We start from the raw sequence: 9,644 nt of genomic DNA, 5'->3' as shown, positions 1-9,644 counted from the left end.
TTTGCCTACATGTACTGATGCTAATGCTAGCTGCCGATTACACTTACCTGTTTCTTAGTGGGATAAAGCTCGCCTTCACACTTTTTACACTCATAGGTGGCCTACTTTCTAAAACACTTTTATAGCCACTACTTGACTGTTCTGCTTATTTCAAGTGCTTGAAAATCCCTCAACTTTATCTTTACCCATGAACCTTTTAATAGGGTCTTCCTCCTGGAAGTTCCTATTGGTCCTTCTAATCTTTCCCTCCCCTCAGCTACCCAGTAACAGCAACAATAATAAAATTGTAAAGATTAGTACATTGTTCAGAAATTTGCTTTGCAGTTGTTTGTTTCTGCTTCTTCAAGCTAGCAATGAAGTCGGGTTCCAAGTCTTCCCAGCCAGAAGAGTACTTTGTGTTTATTTCTTGTGTAGTCTCCTGTAATGATGCATGCTTCTACCTAAATAGAAAAGAATCCCCTGTGGTGATAGGGCCATTACTTTAGACTCACTCTGGCCAAGAGTGAGAGGTGGGGGAGCTTATGTAGTATTGCTAGAAGCCATAAAAGAGAAAGTAAAGAATACAGATTGCTTTGTGGCTCAGAATCGTGATTTACATCAAGATACCAATAAGCCTGCCTGTAAATGAGCTCACTCACTTTTTTTTTTTAAATCGGAGATTTGCTTGGGGCTATTTAAAAACATTAAGAGTGTAAGCTATTACTTCATACAAGCAAGATAAACCAGGTCCTGGCCAAGTGACAGTAACCCAGCTTTCTAGCTCCGTTTTATAACAGCACCAAAGCCAAGTGCTTCTCCCAATTACTTTCCAACCCCATCTAATGCACTCCACACTGCTTGTTGTGTGTGTTTATGACCAGTGAAGGTAACTTAGGACAGAGTAGCTTAGAAGCAAATATTCTGGTGTTTGCTTCAGTGTGCCACGATCCCCAAAATTCTGCCTAAGAACAAGGCTAACTGGCTCTTGTCCAGCTAGCTTTTAGAATGAAGCATTAAGGAGTTCTTTTCTTTTCATCTTTTTTCTTTACAGTGTGTCTTGAGCCTAGGTCTTGATGTATAACCCTGGCTTACCTGGAACTCACTGGTTACAATCCGCTCACCTTTGCCTCCCAAGGATGGAGATTATTGGTATGTACAATCATGCCTAGCAAGTCTTCCTATGTGTTGTATCATCCCACAGTCTCTTTATTGTCCTTTTTTTATTTTCAATAGTTACAGAGCATCATATGTATGCCTTTCCCTATCATGTTTGACTGGAAATCAATAAGTGAGCCTAGGAGTCAGGATTAGAGGAGAGTAGAAGATATAAACTGAAAACAGAGAGGCCAAAGATGCCTTGAATATAAAGCATTAAGTGTCTTGGGAACTGTGGGCACATGCTGGACCACTGTAGGACCCTGTTTGTGCCACTAATGGGATACAGAACAGAAGGGGTTCAAGTTCAGGAGCAGGTCAGCCAGCTCAGGTGTACAACAGCTTATCTTTCCCAGGAAGGTAAAGGATGTCTTGGTGACAAAGAGACCAGCCTAGCTCCCACAGCCAAACATGATGGGGGAAAGGCATAGAGATGATGCTCTGTGACTACTGAAAGGGGAGAACAGTAGAGAAACTGTGGAGCAATAGAATGCCTACGAGAACATGCTAGGCATGATGGTGCATGCCTATAACCTCAGCCCTTGGAAGGCAAAAGGAGGAGGGAGGGCTGCTTACAATCAGCGACTTCAGGCAAGCCAGGGCTACGTAGCTTAAACAGAGGCTCGAAACACATGGTGCATTTAAGCTTTCGTCTTGAAAAAGTATCTTGTACTGCTTTGATTTCTAATCATTTGCTAACAATCTCACTGATACAGGATTCTTTAATGCTCATGTCTGAGAAGCATATCTTGTTCCTTGTGCTTACCGTTTTGTCAGTGTTCCAAGGGCATTCACCAATTACAATCTTCTCGCATTTTCATCTACAACACTTCTTTTATTCTTTCCTAGTAAGCCATCAGAACAGGAATGATATATTAGGTTCACCTTGACCAGTTAAAATCTGGGAGTCAGGAAAAAGGAAATGGCAGGATGCCATGTATGACAATTGGCTAGGTGAACGTATTAAAGTAACATATTCAATTTAGCCTCCTTCCAAGCATTTCTTACTCCCTGTGAAGAGAACACAGGCACAAAAAATCATTACGATCCAGCCTAACACAAAGTCATACACTTACTTAAAGCATTATGAGATTTTTCTCAGCAATTTTTTTGGTACCTCAGTTGTATGGTTCTCAGATGTGAACTTTGTAGATGATATCATCACGTTACAACGTAAAAAATATCCCCCCTGTAGGCTGAGACCCATTGTACACACTGTGGCATGTGCACGCGTTCATGGCCTCATGTTGGTCTCTTATTCCAGCACTTGAAAGGCTGGTCATTGGTTTTAGGATGTGCAAATCCTTATATCAAAGGTTCTCAATCTGGGGGTTGTGATCCCTTTGGAGGATTGCATATCAGATATTTACATTATGGTTCATAACAGTTACAAAGTTACAGTTATGAAGTAGCAGTGAAATCAGTTTTATGGCTGTGGGCCACCATAACATGAAGAGCTGTATTAAAGGGTTACAGGATTCGGAAGGTTAAAAACCACTGCCTTAAAGGATCTGACATCTAGAGGAAGGACAGCAGGCTACCAAGAAGAGACTTGATACCCTATGAGCATATACAGGGGGAGGAGGTCCCCCTCAGGAACAGTCATAGGGGAGGGGAATAAGGGGAAAATGGGAGGGAGGGAAGAATGGGAGGATACAAGGGATGGGATAACCATTGAGATGTAACAAGAATAAATTAATAAAAAATAATTATTTAAAAAATTATTTCTTTATTTTCCAATAAAATATTTTTAAATTAAAAAAAAAAGGCTCTGACACCTATTTGTTTCTGTAAGATTCATTTTATTCATCATCTCACACTGGTTTATTTTAAATATTTGAAGAGTCTTTGCTCTCTTTATACCATTTCTTTTTTGAGACAGGGTTACTCTGTGTAGCCTTGGCTGTCCTGGACTCACTTTGTAGACCAGGCTGACGTTGAACTCACAGCGATCCGCCTGCTTCTGCCTCCCGAGTGCTGGGATTAAAGGTGTGTGTCACCATGCCCAGTGTCCTTTAAACCATTTTAATAGTTGTTATTGCCTCTGCATGATGTGATATGCGAACACTTTCACTGCTCTTCCTCCATAAATAATGCCAACATATTCTGTGGCTTTTAGCTTGGACCACATTTCTTATGGGAACCAACCTCTCCCCCATCCCCAGACTATTCAGAATAGGTATCAGAACATTTGCAAAATTCTTTTACCCTCCTTGTGTTTCTCTAGCATGGTTCTGTATGGCTACTGTCCATTTGTCACCACAATTCCCTCACCGGATTAGTTCCAGGAGGACAGGCCAGTACCTGTCTTGTGTGCTTATTGTAAATCCTAACACACCTTAAGTCAGTGCATTGGTGTAAGTAAAAATGTTGCCGTAAGGATCCCATACTTGAACACTTGGTCCCCAGTTAATGGTGATGTTTGGGGATGGAGGTTGGGAGTTCAGCTTTGCTGGGGGGAGGTATGTCACTTGTGAGGGGATGGCTTTGGAGCTTAAGGCCTTCCTGCTACTGTCATGTACATACATGGACATGTATATACCAGATGTGGTGACATGGTAGACACTCATAACCTTCAACACCACAGGATGCCTTAGACTAGGTTTCTGGAAGATTCCAGATACAATTCAGTTATATAACTTTCTTGAAAAGTTTTCACTTACATGTATAGACTATTTCATGTTTCATTCTAACTTCCTCCTTTAGAATTACTTTCATTATCGTCCTTGGGTATCATCCCTCGCTTTAACAGAATGCGCAGGTCATCCATTTCACACATCATCTCAGGCAAGTATTGTTTTCAAAACCACTTTGATTTGAAATAAACTGAACTGGAACGAATCTTTTCACGTCATCCATTCTGCCCTTTGTTGTTTGTGCATTCGGCATTTTACTTTTGCAAGCTCTCTATAGTCTTAAGCCCATCAGGAAATCACTTCTTCAAAGTCAGGTAAGTGTGGGCTCCGGGAGGTGGTGCCCTCAGCTTATCTCATGTGCACATTTTTGTGAATCTTTGAAGGAAGATTTGCCAAGACAAGTTGACACACACAAAAATAGAAGTGGTGAAAGTACTGTAAGGTATAAATGATGAACTTACAAATGATGCTTCAGTGCTTTCCTCTTCTCTTCATGCCCATCAACACAGAAGCCTTGAGAAGTCCCTGTCTCACTTCTTATCTCTCAAAGGCCAGATGATGCCTTTAAAAAGCCATGAAGCAATAACTAGGTTTTCAGCAAAAGCACATAGATCTACTAGCCCAGCCAACACAACAATGGGAGCCTGTGGCAGAAGGACTCCCACATTTTCTATCGACACGTGATCCAGCTCACTACACTGTCAGTCAACTACTCACAGTGACTCCCTCTTAGTGTGCTTACATCACTAGATTCTTCCCTGCCACTCCCCAGGCTTAAGGTACATTCTTTCCTTTCTGGTGTGCGAAACTGGAAAGGACAACAAGATTATTTGACGGCTTTTACTGGATAAATGCCCTTTTTCTCGTAGGAATTACCCTGGACACTGTTGCCTCTCCGGTTCTGGTTCTAGAGGGAATCGTGTCAGCTACTGTCCTGAATGTCTGTGATACCCACAGTGATAAGAAGAGTGGAAGACTTGCACTTTCATCAGTGTCACTGTTGGGCAAGAGAAAGCGTGCAATTGTTGAAGCTACTTTACATCACACGAGGCATGTCCCTTCCAGAATGTTTGCTGCAAGTGAAAATATTTATGATTTCCTAGGCTATTTCTCAACCTATCATTTCCTCTACTTAATCATAAATAATTTATAATATTTTTTTTCTTTTTGCAAGACAGGGTTTCTCTGCATAGCCCTGGCTCTACTGGAACTCACTCTGTAGACCAAGCTGGCCATGAACTCAGAAATTCCCACCTCTGCCTTTTGTATTGGGATTAAAGACATGAGCCACCACCACCCAATAATATGTTCATAATCCTGAAATTAAAAATATGGATATTACACATCATTAAATAAAACAATACAATGCATAAACAAATTTAAAGGAAGCAGAGAGAAAATTTTTTTTCCAGCAGGTTAGTACAGTTTTATGATGTAAATGCAAAGGAGTTGGTACCCTAGAGGCCATGGTGGTAGAATGAGGGGTCTGTCAGCTAAATCAACGTCTGACAACGACAGAAGCAGGTGGAAGACATGTTTAATTTGGAGAAATGCAGGATTGAAAATAGCATCAGAGGTATTCTGATCAGAATAATATTTTTATTAAAAATGTGACCAAGACCAAATAAAGTGTAGTACAGTCTTGAATAGGAAGCTTGGGAAGCATTGTATTGCTGTATAAAATGGAAGCCTCTTGTAGGCTCAAATAATATGAGCAAATTTTTCACTGACACAAATAACCACTGGAACATTGAAAAGTTAGATAGGATGCTGCTATTGTTTGTTTGTTTGTTTTATTGTCTGGACCTATCTGTTCATTTCAGGACCACTGCACTCTTGGAGCCAGGATAGATACACAATCGATGTCAGTAGCTTTTTATCATGATAATAACCAAACCAAACCAAGCCAAAACAAAACCAGAAACAAGCCAAAAATACTCTGTTGATTACTAATATGTCACAAAGGGGATGACGAAGCACTCATGGAGAGCCACTGTCAATTGCCAAGCAAGGAGTGTGGGCAGGGTGGCAGAAGATGTGGTAGACGTGATGACACAGGCTTAGTTTGACGTTGGTTGTGACCCATGATGTTGCAGTGCTGCTGAGGGAATGTAACGTGCTTTTGAGCTCCATCGCAGAAACCGGCCCTGAGTTAGGCATTCTGAAGAGGCTAAATAGCCTGCTGAAGTTCATACAGCAGGGAAGTAATGAAGTGAGTGGAGCTGGATTCCATAGCAGGAGCATTCTTGGCTTCCGTGACTGAAGAGAAAATGAAGAAATGGTCAGTACCACACACACAGCCAAGAGGCCCCTTCATGGAAATTTCGAGGGGGGTTCCCAGCTGAGCCATGCCAGATGCATGAAAGCCCAGTTTGGGCAGAGAATGTCAATCAAGCTCTTCAGAGGCTCCAGCTGAGGGAGGTCCTGTCCACCGCTGTGCAGCAGAGTTGGAATCTTGGCCCGAGACCCAGCCTGGAACAATGCCACTCTCTATGGGATTTTTTTCATTCTCTCTCTTTTTTCTTGAAAAAAGAAAAAAACTTCATTGTTTTCCCCTTTATAATAGAAATAAAAGATGTTCGTTGTAAAATGTTCCTACAGTGTAAAAAAAAAAAAAAGCAAGAAAAGAAAATTCTATAATTCCATTGCTTAAAATTAATTATTGCTTACAAGCTTTTGCTTTTGTTTTCTTTCCTGTGTGTGTAAAAAAAACCATTAATTTTAAAAGACATCATATGACAATACTGTTTTTAGCTTGTTGTATTTGTCTTTCAATGGATGTATTACGGCTCTCATCGTTGCCATCTGCCGCCCACTGAGTCCTCTCTTCTTCTTGGTGGATACAGCATATAGAGTTGTGTCTGCTTTCGGATTAAATCCATGAGGAAAACTGCTAAGGGGCATAGATTTCAGAAATAATTATTTTTCACATTTTTCCCATCACAAACAATTCTACAATATGCACCACTGGGTGTGAATCTTTGTGCAAGGATAAAAATACTTTTATTATTATTATTGTTGTTGACAAATAGCCATGAAAGACTAGCTTTGTCAATTTATATTCTCATTAGCAAAGTAAGCAGACTTGTCACTCACATTTTTTTTTATAGTTATTGTAGTTGTCCCAGTAGGGATTTATCCCCAAGCTAAGAAAAGAGGCACCCAGTGAATCCTTCTTACCCAGTGAGTTCTTCTTCAGTGCTTCTATAAAGAATTTGCCTTCTGACATCTTCGGTTTGAACTTCTCTTGCCTCAAGATCTGTGAGAGGATAAATTTATGTTGCTGTTTTATACCATGACATTTGCGGCAGTCTGTTTCAGCATGCTAGGAAACTGGCATGTCTCTAAGCCTCTGGCCCGCCATACGCACATGTACACACAGGTGGTAAATACGGCATTGTGTACCTGCTATTTTGCATAGTGCTTTTGTTTAATATAATAGTCAAATGTGAGCTCCAACTTTTTCAAACCTACCTTATTTGGAGTTCTTTAAATGCATATACCCACCAACCCTAGAAAGGAGAGAAAGGAAATTTAGGGGAACAGGAGAAGTAGATCTTGTTGGATTAAGTTCCAGGGAGCGATTCCCCTGGTGTACGTTGTCAGGATTTCAGCAGACCTGCAATTCCATCAAATTTTCTTCTGGAATCTGAAACAGAGCCGGAGCCTCAGGAGCCTCGAAGGCTTTGCTGGAACAGTTCTGTCTTGGAGCTTCTGGAAGTGCAGCGATGAACAGCCAAACAATACCAAGACCCAAAAGCCCCACCTCTTGGTGTGTGTATGTGTGTGTGTGTGTGTGTGTGTGTGTGTGTGTGTGTTTGTGTGTGTGTGTGTGTGTGTGTGTGTGTGTGTGTGTGTGTGTATTTCCTCTCAGAGTCTGTACTAGGATGTTTTTCAACTGGCAAAAACCAAGCCTCCACACGAGGTGGTTCGACCTTTAAGTGGATAAACATCACCTGCTCTCTCACAAGTCTGTTCCCCATCCCACACTTGGGATCAAAACAAAAATATGTTTACATCCATTACGTATCTCACACTTGGGATCACAACAAAAACATGTTTATATTCACTACATCAACATATCCCATTAGTTAAAAAAGAGTCACACAAACTATTTGTAAGCATTTATGTGAAAACCTTTTTTTAGTGAGATAGAACTCAGATGCCATAAAATTAATCATTTAAAAGCATATACCCAGTGAGATTTATATATTCACAACATAATAAACTATCAAGTAACTAGCATCAGAATGTTTAGAGGTTCATGGGAGTATGTGTATGGTATATGTGTGCACGTGTTGTTTTATATGTGTATGTCTTTGCTGGCATGTGGCTGTGAGTGCATTTAAAAGCTAAAGGAGGATGCTTAGTGGCCTATTCTGTCTCTTATGGCTTTGTTTTTCTTAAGGCAGGAGCTCTCACTGAACCTAGTGTTAGGTTAGAGGCCAGCATGTCCCAATGGTCCTCTACAGACTCTCCCATATATTTTTGATATTCCTTTACACAGTAGGCATTTCCACTAACCTCATAGATTCACCTATTTAACACTTGGTATTCATGGTATCATATAATATGTAGCTTCTGGTACTTGGCTTTTTAAATTTTAGATCAGTATTCTCAATAGCTATCCCAACTGCCTTTTTTAGAAATATTTCACTCCTTTTTGTGACTGGATAATATTCTATCATACCAGTATAACCCAATTTATCAGTTGGTGGTGTTTTTTTTTTACCACTTCCATTTCTGGCTACATGAATAGTATTATTATGAACATACATGCACAATTTCATATAATCACATGGAATTTCAAGGTCACATGACAATTCTGCTTAGCTTCAGAGAAAATGTGGTAGCTGTATCATTTTGTATTTCTAGAAATTCGCAGTTTTTCTCTTTTCCATTTGTCCTATTGTTCTAGGTACCATGGAGGGTATAGAAGTGTATCATATTGCCATTTTGATTTGCATTTGCTTATAACAAATTATTTTGACAAGAAAAATCACTTTCAATCCTTCAGAGTATTCCATTGTATATATGTACCATGGTTTTTCCAATGTTTATTTAAGTAGTTCCTTGTAAATGGGTATATTGTTCCCAAACTCTTTCTGCCAGCATAGGTAATTGTCAGGGCATCTGTTTTCTTTTATCAACAAAGAAGGCTTCTTGCTGTAGACCCAAGATTAAGATCACAGGCAAAAAGTCATCCCCACTCCCCACTTCCACCCCCGTGCCTCTGTCATATATGGCCACACAGTCTTCCTGAATAAGTGGGTTTGTTTCCTGGTGGTGTTCAATCTCTCCATAGTGATGAACAATGCACCAATTAAGCAACTATTCTAGGTTGCAGAAATATCACATTTCAGTATGGACTAACAATTTCTTTATTTGTTTTGAGACGAAGTTTTGTAAGGTGGCTCATGCTGGTCTTAAAACCAAGGTCTTCTGGCCTCTGGACGCTCTTAAATTTTATTTCAATGAAATGTGCTGGTGCATATTGTTCCCATTGTGTGGGGGACAGCAAGTCACAACCCAACACCATGTTTGGAAAATGTGAAAATGTGGCCAGAAGTTCACGCATTGGAATCCTATGTCCAAAATTCCGATGCTGTTGTTTAAACATGACGTTGTAAAGTTGGTCCTTCAGTGGTCTTAGGAGAGGAGAGATGCACTTTAACACACTTGCTCACTCTTTCCCATCGAGAAGGGCTGTATGGATAGCCTACACCGTGTGATGATCTACTAACAAGAAGGACCTAGGGGATGCCTTCACCATCCATTCTCTTGGGCCTCCCAGTCTTCAGAACTGCTCACCAAATTGCTTGTACTTTATAAATTGCTTGGTCTTGTTTGTCTTGTTACAAACCCCTAAGATAC

Source organism: Acomys minous (genome assembly GCF_964271855.1).
Source record: "Acomys minous genome assembly, chromosome: 3".
Classification (NCBI taxonomy): domain Eukaryota; kingdom Metazoa; phylum Chordata; class Mammalia; order Rodentia; family Muridae; genus Acomys; species Acomys minous.
This window is presented reverse-complemented; position numbering follows the sequence as displayed.